Below are 15,151 nucleotides of genomic sequence, written 5' to 3' on the forward strand. Positions count from 1 at the left end.
TTTTTTTTCTAGGATTTTTGACAGTTTATTTTTTCAGTGCTTCTGGAAGGAAGTAGTGGACTGTGTCAGTAAGGCAGGTGACAGTTTCAGTAGAGCAATGGACAGTGTCAGCATATTTTACAGTTTTGTGTATTTTTTTTATTGTTTTCTTTTTTGGAATTTGTTTATTTATTTTTTCACAATGCTTTTTTGGGGGAGGGGTTGGGGCGGTGTATCAGTTCATTGGGGTAATGGACAGTGTTGGTATATGTGTGTGTATATATATATATTCTTTCAATTTTATTTTTTTATTATTTTTTTCAATACATTTTTTTTATTATTTTTTTCTTAATTATTTGTATTGAGGGTAAAGTGGACAGTGTCCATATTTTTTATTTTACTTTACTATTTTTACAATTTTATTTTATGTTATTTTTTTATATTTATTTCATTTTTGTAAACCAGCCCTGTTGTGGCCTTGGTGGGATTTTGTTTTCTTAGGCCAAATGACTTCAACAGCTCTTCTCTTTACTCTCTGTAAAGCCCAGAGATAATGGGGGAGGGGTCAGCTCAGCACTTATCCACATAACAGTGGAGTCAGCTTGAAGCAATGGGAGTGAGGGAGGGGATGAAAGAAAACATTCCCCTCTACATATAGGAATCACAGGAGAGGAGTGGGGGAGGGGAGTGCCAACATTTCTCCATACAGAAGATTCAGCTCAAAAGCAGAGGAGGCAGTGCAGGGGGAGGGGGCGGTGCAGTAGGAGGGGGCGTGTCATCACTTCTCTACACAGAGGACGTATTCAGGTGAAAACATTGGGGGGAGGGGTGAAAGTGAAGGGGGAGTGTCAGCAGTTTTTACATTGAGGACTCAGCTTACAGCAGAGAAGATGGGGGAGGGGCCATGGTAACACTTCTCCTATAAACAATGGAGTCAGCTTGAAGCAATGGGAGTGGGGGAGGGGTCTTCCTACAGAGGAGTCAGCTCACAGCAGAGGGGGTGGGGTAAGGGAGGGGCATGTCAGCTGTTTTCTACATGGAGAAGGGAAGTTACAGCAAAGTGAATGGGGGAGGGCACTTCTCCTTTGCTGAGATAATCCCTCCCCCTCACAGGTGTGACATATGAAGATGCTGATTGGACAGCATGATTATTGCACAGCTGTGCCTTAGGCTGCCCACAATAAAAGGCCACTCTAAAATGTGCAGTTTTATCACACAGCACAATGGCACAGATGGAATGTCCACCACAGCTCTTACCCAGGAATTGAACGACAGTGGGTGGAGACAGTAGTTGATTTTTTTTTTCTCTTTTTTTTAACAATTCTTTTCAGGGAGGAGGGGTTAGGACAATGGATTGTGTCAGCAAGGCACTGGGCAGTGTCAGTAACTTTTTTTATTTTTGTTTTATTTTTACATTTTAATTTCTATTATAGATATTTATTTCACAATGCATGGGGGATGGGCAGTGGATGGTGTCAGAAAATGAAATAAGGAAAATAAATAACTAATAATGCTGTAGACTTCCCTTCTATTATGTTTCACAATTTTATATTTTAATTATTTTTATTATTTTCTTTTTTAAATCATTTTTTTAACAGTGTCTCTGGGAGGTTGGCAATGGATGGTGTCAGTAGGGCAGTGTGCAGTGTCAGTAGTTTTTTATCTGTATTTAATTTTTTTTTTTTTTTACAAATGCATTTTTTTATTCAATGTAATTATATATATATTTTTTTTTTTCAAAAAGGTTTTTTTGGGGACCAGAGGATGGTGTCAATAGGGCAGTAGACAGTAATTAAAAAAATAAAAATGTTTTATTTTTATAATATTTATTTATTCATCATTGTTTTTACAATATTTTTGGGGGTAGAGGGCGGTGCCAATAGAGCACTGGATGGTGTCAGTAAGACAGTTGAAGGTGTCAATAGTTTTTTTTATTATTTTATTGATTTTTTTATAATTTGATTGTTTAGTTTTTTTAACCGCTTGCCGACCGCCGCACGACTATTTACTGCGGCGGTCAGCCCCATACAGGCAAAGTGACGTAGGACTACGTCGCTAGCCTGTGAGCCTCTTGGGGACGAGTGCGCGCCGCCGGAGGCGCACTCCCGCCCCCACTCGTTCTCTAACAAGTCCGGACCCCTAGGGACACATTTAACCCCTGCATCTCCAATAAAGTTAACCCCTTCCCTGCCAGTGTAATTTTTACAGTAACAGTGCATATTTATAGCACTGATTACTGTAGTAATGTCACTGGTACCCCCAAAAGTATCAAAAATGTCAGTCAAGGGTCCGATCTGTCCGCCACAATGTCCCAGTCCCGCAAAAAAAATCGCAGATCGCCGCCATTACTCGTTAAAAAGAAAACACCAAAAATGACAGAAATTTTTCCCTTAGTAAACGCAATAACTTTTGCGCAAACCAATCAAAATACGCTTATTGAGATTTTTTTTTATCAAACATATGTAGCAGAAAACAAATTGGCCAAAATGTTAAAAAATTTTGAATTTTACATTTTTTTGGGGGAATTTCCGATAAAAAAATGTGAAAAATATTGTTTTTTTTTTCAAAATTTTTGCTATTTTTTTGTTTATAACGCAAAAAGTAAAAATCGCACAGGTGATCAAATACCACCAAAAAAAAGCTCTGTTTGTGGGGAAAAAAGGACGTCAATTTCATTTTGATACAGCGTCACACGACCACGCAATTGTCCGTTAAAGACACGCAGTGCCGAATCGCAAAGTAGAACCTGGTCAGGAAGGGGGTAAAATCTTCCGGGGCTTAAGTGGTTAATTGATTGTTTAATACATTTTTTGCACAATGCGCTTTTTTTTTTTTGGTGGGGGGGGGGGGAGTGGACAATGTCAGTAGTTTTTTGTTTTTACTATGTTATTTTCTATATTTTTTTACAATATTATTTGCCACTATAATTTTTAATTTTATTTTTAAATATTGTTTTCACAGTGCTTTTGGGGGGGGGCAGAATAAGGGGTTTTTAAATTTTTAAATGTGAAATATTTGTTATAATTTATTTTAATAATTTTTTCACAATGTTTTGGGGTAAGATTTGGATGGTGTCAGTAGAGCAGTGAATGGTGCCAGTAGACTTTTTATTTTTGTTTATTTTTTTGTTTACAAATTTATTTATTTATTTTTTTTAACGATTCAATTTTTTTTCAATTTTTTTAAACGTTTCTCATGGTGGTGTTGGGGGGGGGGGGTTGTATTAGGGCAGTGGAAGTCATTTTTTATTTTTTATTTTTTACAAATGTATGTTTTTATTTCTATTTACAGTTAAATGTTTTATTATTTTTTACAATTATTTTAGGGTACCAGTGGTTGTTAGTGTCAGTGGGGCAGTGATTTAAGTTAGTAGGGTAGTGCAAAGTGTCAGTAGAGTAGTGGATAGTGTCATATTTTTTTTATTTTATTTTTTTATATACAAACCTTTTTTTTTTTACTATTTTTTTTATACTTTTTTTTTTCATTTTTTTCAAAATGCTTTTAGGGACCAGTGGATGGTGTAAAAAGGACAGTGGAAGGTGTCAGTAGTGCAAAGGACAATGTCAAAATGTATCATTATTACTTCTTTATTCTTTTTAAAAAAATATTTTTAATTATTTTCTATTTATTTTTGGATTTTTTACAGTCATTTTTTTTTTTTGAAGGGGGGGGGCAGAAGATGGAATCAGTAATTTTTCATTTTTATTATTTTATTTCCTCTTTTTTTTTAACATTTTTTTTTCAGTGCCTTTGGAGGAGCAGTGGACGGTGTCAGTAGAGCAGTGGACAAGGAGTCAGCTCATAGCAGAAGGGGGCGGTGCAGGGGGAGGGGCGTGTCAGAATTTCTCCACTCACAGGACCCAGCTGACAGCAGAGATAATGGGGGAGGGGTCAGGTTAGCACTTCTCCTCTGAACAGTGAACTCAGCTTGAAGCAATGGGAGTGGGGGGAGGGGTATGAAAGAAAACATTTCCCCTACACATGTAGGAATCAGCTAAAAGGAGAGGGTGTGGTTAAGGGGGAGGGGCCAGGCTGGCGCTACCGCTAAGCAAAATAGGCAGCCGCTTAGGGCGCAGCCACGGCCGCTGGCTTAACTAGGATAGTAGAAGAGCTGCCACCTCCCGCCGGTATAGTGGAGCTGCCGTGCCCATCCCCCGCCCCTCCCTCTCTCATAGAGTTACTGCTGGGCAGGGAGGACTGTGCACACAGCCGGGAGAGGGGCGCTCTCACCTGTTCTGTGTGAAGGTGAAAGCAGAGTGAGCGGTGTGTAAGGGGCTATCGCTGGAGGTGACCACTGTCCGAAAAAAGCTCCGGTGTCACCCCTCTGACGGCCCTGCGCCATTATCTCAGCAGGCGGTGGCAGCTCCACTCTCCCGGTGGGCGGGACTCCCTCTGTAAGTTGTAGCTGCTCTTTGGCAGTGACCCCTCTGTCCTCTCTTCTGGGCTGTGAAGCACGCAGTACTTAACTTTGTACCCTGTATATAGAGAACTCTTTAGGATTGTACCCCCTACATAGCGATCCTTGTACCCTCTACATAGCGATCCTTGTACCCTCTACATAGCGATCCTTGCTCCCCCTACATAGCGATCCTTACTCCCCCTACATAGCGATCCTTACTCCCCCTACATAGCGATCCTTGCACCCGGTACATAGCGATCCTTGCATCCTGTACATAGCGATCCTTACACCCTGTACATAGCGATCCTTGCACCCCGTACATAGCGATCCTTGCACCCCATACATAGCGATCCTTACACCCCCTACATAGCGATCCTTGCTCCCTGTACATAGCGATCCTTACACCCCCTACATAGCGATCCTTGCACCCTGTACATAGCGATCCTTACACCCTGTACATAGCGATCCTTGCACCCTGTAGATAGCGATCCTTACACCCTGTACATAGCGATCCTTGTACCCTGTACATAGCGATCCTTACATCCTGTACATAGCGATCCTTGTACCCTGTACATAGCAATCCTTGCACCCTGTACATAGCGATCCTTGTAACCCCTACATAGCAATCCTTGCACCCTGTACATAGCGATCCTTGCACCCTGTACATAGCGATCCTTGTAACCCCTACATAGCGATCCTTGCACCCTGTACATAGCGATCCTTGCACCCTGTACATAGCGATCCTTGCACCCTGTACATAGCGATCCTTACACCCTGTACATAGCGATCCTTGCACTCTGTAGATAGCGATCCTTACACCCTGTACATAGCGATCCTTGTACCCTGTACATAGCGATCCTTGTAACCCCTACATAGCAATCCTTGCACCCTGTACATAGCGATCCTTGTAACCCCTACATAGCAATCCTTGCACCCTGTACATAGCGATCCTTGTAACCCCTACATAGCAATCCTTGCACCCTGTACATAGCGATCCTTGTAACCCCTACATGGCAATCCTTGCACCCTGTACATAGCGATCCTTGTAACCCCTACATAGCGATCCTTGCACCCTGTACATAGCGATCCTTGCACCCTGTACATAGCGATCCTTGCACCCCGTACATAGCGATCCTTGCAACCCGTACATAGCGATCCTTGCACCCTGTACATAGCGATCCTTTCACCCTGTACATAGCGATCCTTGCACCCTGTACATAGCGATCCTTACACCCTGTACATAGCGATCCTAACACCCTGTACATTGCGATCCTTACACCCTGTACATAGCGATCCTAACACCCTGTACATAGCGATCCTTACACCCTGTACATAGCGATCCTTGCACCCTGTACATAGCGATCCTTGCACCCTGTACATAGCGATCCTTGTACCCTGTACATAGCGATCCTTGTACCCTGTACATAACGATCCTTGCACCATGTACATAGCGATCCTTTCACCCTGTACATAGCCATCCTTGCACCCTGTACATAGCCATCCTTGCACCTAATAAAGGGGGCCCTTTATTGGGTCCCACAGCAGGACCCTTTCACAAGTTCTGAAGTGGGCCCCCTTCCTGCCATTTTTAGGGCCATCACAGTGGTGGAATGCCAGGGCCCGGTTGCAAGTGTGACCTTTCCGATCCTGGAAGTTCACCCACTGGTGTCAGTAGTTTTTATTTTTTTGGTATTTTAATTGAATACATTTTTTTAAATTATTTTATTTTATTTTTTTACAATGTCACTGACTATGACTCTGTCCATTCAGAAAAGGAAGGAGCTGGTAAATTACATATTTACCGACCCCTTTCTGGTTCTCTATTGTGACACATCCCCTGCAGCAGCCGGCAGGAGAGGGAAGGGAGCACAGAGGGGGGGGGCAGCACAGTGGGGGGGGGTCAGGGGAGCACACAGGGGCCCACAGACCATAGAACACAAGTGAACCGGGATAGGAGGAGTGGCAGGGGCAGCATACAGAGGAACCAATCTCCTCCATTTTCCCCCTGCAGCTACAGGAGGAAAAAGGAGGAAAGTGATTTCTCGGCATGCTGCCCCGCTGCCTCTCCGATCTAGGTGTAAAGGGGAGCCGCACAGGCCCCCTGGAGCATGGGGCCAGGCTGCAATTGCAACCCCTGTAGTTACGCCCCTTGAATACAGGAAAAAAACACCGCTTGCAGTTATAATTGTAAATGTCAGTGAAAACAAATAGTCCAAAGAAAAAGTCTTATATAAAGTGCTCAGTGCTCCAAACTCTTCCAAAAAAGTGCTGAAGTGCTTCAAGAAACATGCCCAACAGTGTGTCACACTCCCCGCTTGTATCCCCACTCATTAGAAAGAATGGAACCACAGCTTTTCAGTCTAGGGCGCCAACAGGAGTGTGTGGAAGTGATCTGGTGGCTGCACTGTTTCCATATGACAGGCAACACTTGGCTTGTCAGGTTTATACACAGTAAGTGAGATGATTTCTTTTAGGCCTTGTTTTCATTTACATTTTCAGGGCAGAAAAATGCATGGCTGAGCCACATTTACCACCACCCAACCACTTCCCTTTATGCTGTAAAGGCACTACCACTGTCATACATAATACAACAGTGGTGCCAGGAGTGTTTACAAACATACCCAATGGCTTTATCCACTGGGAGTGTGTAAAACCCTCAGCTGCCACTGCCGTACTACATATTATGGTGGCAGTGCCTTTGTAGCATAAGGGGGAGTGATTGAGTTGCGATAAACATGGCTCAGCCAATACGATTTTACTGCCCTGAAAACGTAAATGAAAACAAGGCCTAAAAGAAAGCATCTCACTTACTGTAAATAAACCTGACAAGCCAAGTGTTGTATGGAAACAATACATTAGCAGTGTAGCCACCAGATCACTTCCACACACCCCCATTAGTGCCGGCCACTTCTCCCCCCCACACACACACACACCTCATCCATGTTTCCTGGGTTCCATGCACCCATTGGCAGACCTGGGACTGGCATGGCAGGTACCAACAGGTGGAGGGAAGGGAGATCAGCGAACGCCCATTTGCTGATCTCCCCTTCCTGTTTGATGACCCAAAAGCAACATGTAAAACATAATTTCCCATCCTGGTGTGTAATTGGCACTTCATTAGCTTCAGTGGAGGGCAGGTTAAACATCAGGAGTCTTTTAGACACCTGATGTCTTTTTTAGGAGGACCTCCTAAAAATGTAGTAGAGTGTAGATGTTTGCAGTTCCTAACCTGCAACATTTATCCAGTTAAAGTTTATATGTTTTATTTTTCAACTTGGATGAGAACAGTTATGTACTTATAAATATATATATATTTAAGTTAATATACTTAATGGTATTTATTTTAAGACATTTAAGTTAGTACATTTCAAAGTAAATACATTTATCATATATTTTATTTGTCATTTGTTAACACCAAATGCAGATTCTGCATGTGTTTTTTTTATAATTCAGTTGTAGTGCCTTGATCATGTGTGTGTGTGAACAATGTGGTACATTCAATAGTGTAAACATAAAAACCGATTAGAAATTTTAGAAATTGCTAATCAGACAATGGCAGCTTGATTCTTCTATTAAGCTTTTGCATCAGGTTTCTCAAACCTTTGGACACCTGCGCTTTGTGTGATATTGACTATGCCCCTCCCCCTCATGAGATTGTCAAAAAGGGGCGGAGCATGGGAGACCTTAACCACCTCTGGATCGGAAGATTTTCCCCCTTAATGACCAGGCCATATTTTGCGATTCGGCACTGCGTTATTTTAGTGGACTATTGCGTGGTCATGCGACACTGTACCCAAATAAAATTGATGTCCTTTCTTTGCCACAAATAGAGTTTTCTTTTGGTGGTATTTGATCACCTCTGCAATTTTTATTTTTTGTGCTATAAACAAAAAAAGGGCGAGACTTCCTAAAAAAAAAAAAAAAAAAATATTTTTCACATTCTGCTATATAACATTCCCAAAAAAAATGTAAAAAACTACATTTTTTAACATTTTTAACCAATTTGTTTTCTGCTACATATTTTTGGTAAAAAAATTGCAATAAGCGTATTTTGATTGGTTTGCACAAAGGTTATCCCGTCTAATAACTACAAGAAAGATTTATCTAATTTTTTTTTTTTTTTTTACTAGTAATGGCGGCGATCTGCAATTTTTTTTGCGGGACTGAGACATTGCGGCGGACAGATCAGACCCGACTGACATTTTTGACACTTTTGTGGGGTCCAGTGACATTACTACAGTTCCCGGTAGAGACGTTCCCCCAGTGGTCTGCCCCCCACAATACTTAGGTGTTGATGTCATTGCTGGATTGTAAGTACACTGGCTCGAGAACATATAGGCTAGAGATATTATATCCCTTCCCTATCTTTATTTATTAGTCCTTTATCATTTTTTATGCTATCTGTAAAAAGGATTCTCTTTTTTCTACAGTAATATATGATGCATCTGCTCCTGAGGAAGTGGATTACATTCCATGAAACGCGTAGAGCTTGTTTATGATGCATTCCTTATTTCTATTTTTTGGATCCTTCAATATCGCTTGACAATTAGTGTTCTACTCCAGTCTACAACCAATCATCTCTTATGTATATAATTTGGTTTAATTATTACCGTTTACCTGCCGTATCAATTATATTTATACTATGATGTTCTTATGTCTGTCGATGACATCGCCAATAAAATGTTTTTTATCATCATATGAGACCTACCTGTGTATTTTACCTATGTATGTACCAATCGTTACCACACACCTCATTCAAAGTCCCGAACTTTCCCCTTTTACGCCCCTCCCATATATTTTTCATCCAACAACTGGCTTTATAGTATTGGTTAATATTTATGGCTATATATTTTTTTTACCCTTGTTATTTATTAACATGCCAGTTGTTATGAAATTATATCTCCCACCCTTTCTTACTTCCCCTTCCCCCCTTTCTTTGCTAAGCCACAGTTGTTGTTGTTGCTTTAAGTGAGGGAATCTTTCTGGAAAGGAGGAGGAAGCAGGAAGTTCCTGGGACGGTGTGGTGTCGTGTCTCTATGGCTGTGCTGAGCTGAGAAAAGGGACCGTATGCTGTGGCCTTGAGGGGGCATATAGACTGTATAATCCAGGGACAGAGCAACAGGATCTTGCCAGAGGAGACAGAGCTGAACTGTGGTACTACGGACTGCAGCTGAGAACCAGAGAAAGAGAGGAGAGAACATCCCAGAGCACCTCAAGCAAGTTACAGAGCAAGGGGCCAGACTGCAGTGACCTCCAAGTGACAGAACAAGATAAACAACCTGCAAAGAAACCCAGACCAGTGCATAAGAGACTGCAGCTACAGACAGCAAGGAACAGATCCAGAGACCTTACTGCATCCACCATCACGGAGACTGAGATAAAGCAGCTGTACCTACAGAACTGTGAGTGTGCACCGGTTCTAACCTGTGGCAGGGCATAGAGCAGGTTTCTGAAGACAGAGCGTTGCAGCAACGTGTCCTGGTTAGCGGGAATCAGATAGGATCATATAGCAGAGTAGCCTGTATTCCTGTGTGTGCGTTGGCGGGAGCGCCATTTTATGTATCACGTTGCAGTTAACTTTGCTGTAAACCTATGTAATCTGTTATTACTGTTAACATCATTCTCCGGCCATTATACTCTGTTGGTTAATAAAGCCGGTTTCTGCTTCAGCCTCATTGTCTGCTGTACCGTACTTGAATTCTGCATTGCGGTCCCCTACTCCTCTGGCCGCTACATAGGCATATACATGAAAACCATGATAAAAGCCCTACATCATATACAAAGTATAATTCGCTTCCTCAGGGGTGGATGCACATCATGCATCTATAAAGTAAAATCATAGTGTAAGTAATGTATATATACATATATTGAGTATTTAGACTATATCAGCTTCCTTGTTTTTGTATAACTGTGGGGGGCGTGGCTTGTGAAATGATCACGGAGACCTGTGATCCTAGATAGAAGGATCACAGGAGCTCTGTGATCATTGCAGAGATAAGAAGGGTCAGCTGTGTTCACAACAGCTGCCAGTCCTTCTCTCTCAGCGGGGAGTGATCGTGGGTGTCAGGCGGCAATCGGAGTGCATCGGAGTCCCCGCTGCCGAGTGGGGGGTCGTCCCCTAGCTGCAGGCGTGCGACCGACATATACCTACATGGGTTCGCACAGGAGGACCGTCCTGCCGCACATAGTGGCAGCTTGCCCAGGGAGCTCAATAGCTCAAGTATAAAGAAAACAAATTGTTTTTAAATGTTATTTGATATACTGATTCTGCGGCTGAAATTAACAGCAGATAGCAGTGGCTACTGTGCCTCTACAATACAATAACATTCTATCGGCAGCCACAGTTATTTATGCCTGTTTGCACAACCAGTTAGCACCTGTTTTTAACCCTTTCACTGCCAGGCCCTGTGTTCCACTTTTAAACTCAGCTGGCCAGACCATTTTTGAAAATTTTCCTTTGCTTTTTTTTATTTTTCACTTATAGCGTTTAGAGTTTGTAAAAGATCCCCCAAACCATACATATTTTCTGAAAGCACATGACCAGTAGAATAAAAAGAAGGGGCTACTGATTTTTAAGGTCCCAAGATATTTGCTTAAATATTTATTAAAAACAATATTGTTGCTAAAAATCCACTAAAATCATTATTTGCAGATAAAAACACAGCAAATTTTACAAAATTTCTACTAAACATACAAGCTTAACCGCTTGCCGACTGCGCACAGTATATTTACTGCGGCAGTCAGCCCCTCACAGGCAGAGCGACGTAGGTCTACGTCGCTAGCCTGTGAGGCTCTGGGGAGCGAGCGCGCGCAGCCGGAGGCGCGCTCCCGCGTGGTCACGGACCCCCCCCCCGCGCTAGTGACCGGCGGACCCGATGTCCGCCGGTCACTCGGCGATCGTCGGGGGAGAGGGAGAAAATCAGGCGGCTTGTGTAAACAAGCCACCTGTCATTCTCCCCGGTGTAGAAACACCGATCACACGGTTCTACAATGTAGGACCGTTGATCAGTGTTCCTACACCTCAAGCCACAGCCAATCACAGTAAGAATCCCGCCCCTAGGGACACACACAGCCCCTCCCTCTCAAATAAAGTTAACCCCTTCACTACCAGTGTATTTTTACAGTATCAGTGCATATGTATAGCACTGATTACTGTAGAAATGTCACTGGTAACCACAAAAGTGTCAAAAATGTCAGTCAAGGGTCCGATCTGTCCGCCCCAATGTCGCAGTACCAAAAAAAAAATCGCAGATCGCCGCCATAATGCGTTAAAAAACAAAACAAAAATGACAAAAATCTTTCCCTTTGTTAGTAAACGCAATAACTTTTGCGCAAACCAATACAAATACGCTTTTAGCAATTTTTTTTTACCAAACATAGGTAGCATAAAACAAATTGGCCGAAAATGTTAAAACATTTTGATTTTTACATTTTTTTTGGGGGGGAATTTCATATAAAAAAATGTGAAAAATATTGTTATTTTTGCAAAATTGACGCTCTTTTTTTGTTTAATAGTGCAAAAAATAAAAATCGCACAGGTGATCAAATACCACCAAAAGAAAGCTCTGTTTGTGGGAAAAAAAGGACGCCAAATTAGTTTAGGTACAGCGTCGCACGGCCACGCAATTGTCTGTTAAAGTCATGCAGTGCCGAATCGCAAAATACCCCCTGGTCTTTTAGCAGCCAAATCCTCAGGGGCTTAAGTGGTTAAACTGTATTAAGGTAATAAATTACAAATATTTGTTACTTTAAATTTGCGCCTTTTGCAAAATATTGAAAATCGAACAGACGCAAAAGTGTAAATATCCAAATTTCTCTAAAAATCTGAAGGTTTTCATTTTTCTCCTACAGCTTTCAGAATTTGTGAAAGATCTCCAAAACTATACATTTTCTGAAAGCATACGAGGTCTACAATAAAAAGAAGGTGCTACTGATTTTTTAGGCCACACAGAATTTGCGCAAATGTTTATCAAAGCAATATTTTCATAAAAAATACACTAAAAGCATTACTGGCAGATAAAAACACAGCTAATTTTACAAAATTCCTGCTGAATTCCTACTAAATATAAAATCTTATCCTGTGTTGAGTCAATAAATAACAAATCTTTGTAAATTTTACATTGTGCCTTTTTTGCAAAATGGTGAAAAATGAACGTACCCAAAAATTTCTCTAAAAATCTGGAGGTTTTCATAGTTACATAGTTAGTGAGGTTGAAAAAAGACACCAGTCCATCCAGTTCAACCTATGATGAGTGTGTGTATAAGTTACTATGTCAATAGTACATTGTATACCCCTGTATGTTGTGGTCGTTAAGGTGCCCATCTAATAGTTTTGCACCGCTTGTGGAAGAGAATTCCACATCCTTACCGCTCTGATGGTATAGAACCCTTTAGGCCACAGGTGGCAAACAAAAGGCCCGTGGGCTGAATCCGGCCCGCCGGGTATTGTGATGTTGCCCGTGGAGCGGCCGCCAGCCGCCATCTCCTGTTCTCACCAGCTGCTTTCTGCTGTCACGGAACAAGTCTCCTTGGCAACAGGAGTAAACACACTCTCCTGCACTCTCCTCCTCCTCCTCTCCCTGGCTGTGTGTAGCTGAGCGCATGCGCTGTTGATTCAGCATAGTCTGTCAGTGGCAGAGGTACCTGGCGGCTCCAGTGGCTGTGTGTTCTAATCTGCATCAAGCAGCTGCATCTTGAGGGTGGGATTTTGAGGACTTGTAGCAGTAGTGGCCATGAAAGCATTCTGTAAATGCCATCTTAAATCAGGTAGGAGAGAGTACAGATGTGTGGTTTTCTTTGGAAGGTGGGGGGAGGGAGGAGAGCTAAAGAGGTGTATAGAAAGATGTGTTTATAGTGGGGGGATGGGGCAGAGTGCTGGGTGCAAATGTCCGAACCCAGGATCAGCGGTGGAAATGAGATGTTGCACAGTGGGTACAGCGCACCTCTGAACCCTGCACTCTGTACATAGTAGACCCCTGAACCCTTCTCTCTGTACGCAGCAGACCCCTGAACCCTGCTCTCTGTACGTTGTTACCCCTGAACCCTGCTCTCTGTACGTAGTGCACCCCTGCCCTGTGTACATAACGTGCTGCTGACCCCTGCACTCTGTACATAGTGGACCCCTGAACCCTGCTCTCTGTATATAGCGGACCCCTGAACCCTGCTCTCTGTACATAGCGGACCCCTGAACCCTGCTCTCTGTACATAGCGGACCCCTGAACCCTTCTCTCTGTAAGTAGCGGACCCCTGAACCCTGCTCTCTGTACGTAGCGGACCCCTGAACCCTGCTCTCTGTTCGTAGCGGACCCCTGAACCCTGCTCTCTGTACGTAGCGGACCCCTGAACCCTGCTCTCTGTACGTAGCGGACCCCTGAACCCTGCTCTCTGTATGTAGTGCACCTCTGAACCCTGTACTCTGTACATGGCGGACCCCTGAACCCTGCTCTCTGTATGTAGCGCACCCCTGACATCTGTACATAGTGAGCTGCTGAACCCTTCACTCTGTACGTAGAATAATCCTGAGGTAATACTGAATAGGGATGATCGAACTTTTGAAAAGTTCGGTTCGACCAGAACACCCGAACTTCACGAAAGTTCGGCCCGGATTTCAGAACCCCATTGAAATCAATGGGACCCGAACTTCTGTAATCAAAAAACACCATTTTTAAGCCCTAAAACCCAATAAATGCCCCTAAAAAGTGCCTAGGGTTCTGGGTCATGCCCCATTAACTATTAATCACACAAAAAAAAGTTCTTAAAAATTGTCATTTTTGATAAAAAAGCCAATTATTGAAAAATTAAAAAAAAAAAAAAAGAGATTTTTTTGATTTTTACTTTGGATTTAGTATCTGGGGGGTCTAAAAGGTGTGCATGTGAAGTTTCAGCTCTGTAGCATGTCCAGAACCATGAAAAAAAAAAAGATAATTTTTCAGTAGAACAGGGATGTGGTTCGGGAGCCTCCTTTAACTTTAACACCTATATGATCTTTTTTTCTGGTTCTGGACATGCTACAGAGCTGAAACTTCACAGGTACACCTTTTAGACCCCCCAGACACAAAATCACACAAAAAAAGTTCTTAAAAATTGTCATTTTTGATAAAAAAGCCAATTATTGAAAAATTAAAAAAAAAAAAAAAAACGGAAAATTTATATCAAATACTTACCGTAATTTTCCTTTCCTGATGGACTCCATGGCAGCATACGTATCGGGTTTGGCCCCGCCTCCAAACCTACCCATAGGACCTCACTCCCATAAATCTTTGCTCCTGTTCAGCACACGTGTTCTGTAACTATCCTCCACAGAAATCCGGGAGGGAACTCCTGCTGCCATGGAGTCCATCAGGAAAGGAAAATTACGGTAAGTATTTGATATAAATTTTCCGTTTTCCTGACAGACTCCATGGCAGCATACGTATCGGGAAATAACTCGCCGTACACACAGGGTGGGCAGGTGCTGAACAGAAAAGTTTAATGCATTTTGTCAAACAGACAGGACTTGCAAACCGAAATTCACAGAAGAAAGAGCCGCTGGCTCAACACAGTAATGGGATAAGAAAGTGTTAATAGAGGACCACGACGCTGCTCTGCAAATGACTTCAGGAGCCACATGTCTGGATACTGCCCAGGAGGTAGAGATGCTCCGCGTCGAATGAGCTGTAACTACTGCTGGAGGGGTCAAGCCCTTAGCCCTATAAGCCCACTGGATGGTCTGGATGATCCAAGAGGAAATGGATCTCGTCGAGGCTCTTGAACCTTTGTTTTTTCCATAGAAGG

Source organism: Pelophylax lessonae (genome assembly GCF_965119305.1).
Source record: "Pelophylax lessonae genome assembly, chromosome: 5".
Taxonomy (NCBI): domain Eukaryota; kingdom Metazoa; phylum Chordata; class Amphibia; order Anura; family Ranidae; genus Pelophylax; species Pelophylax lessonae.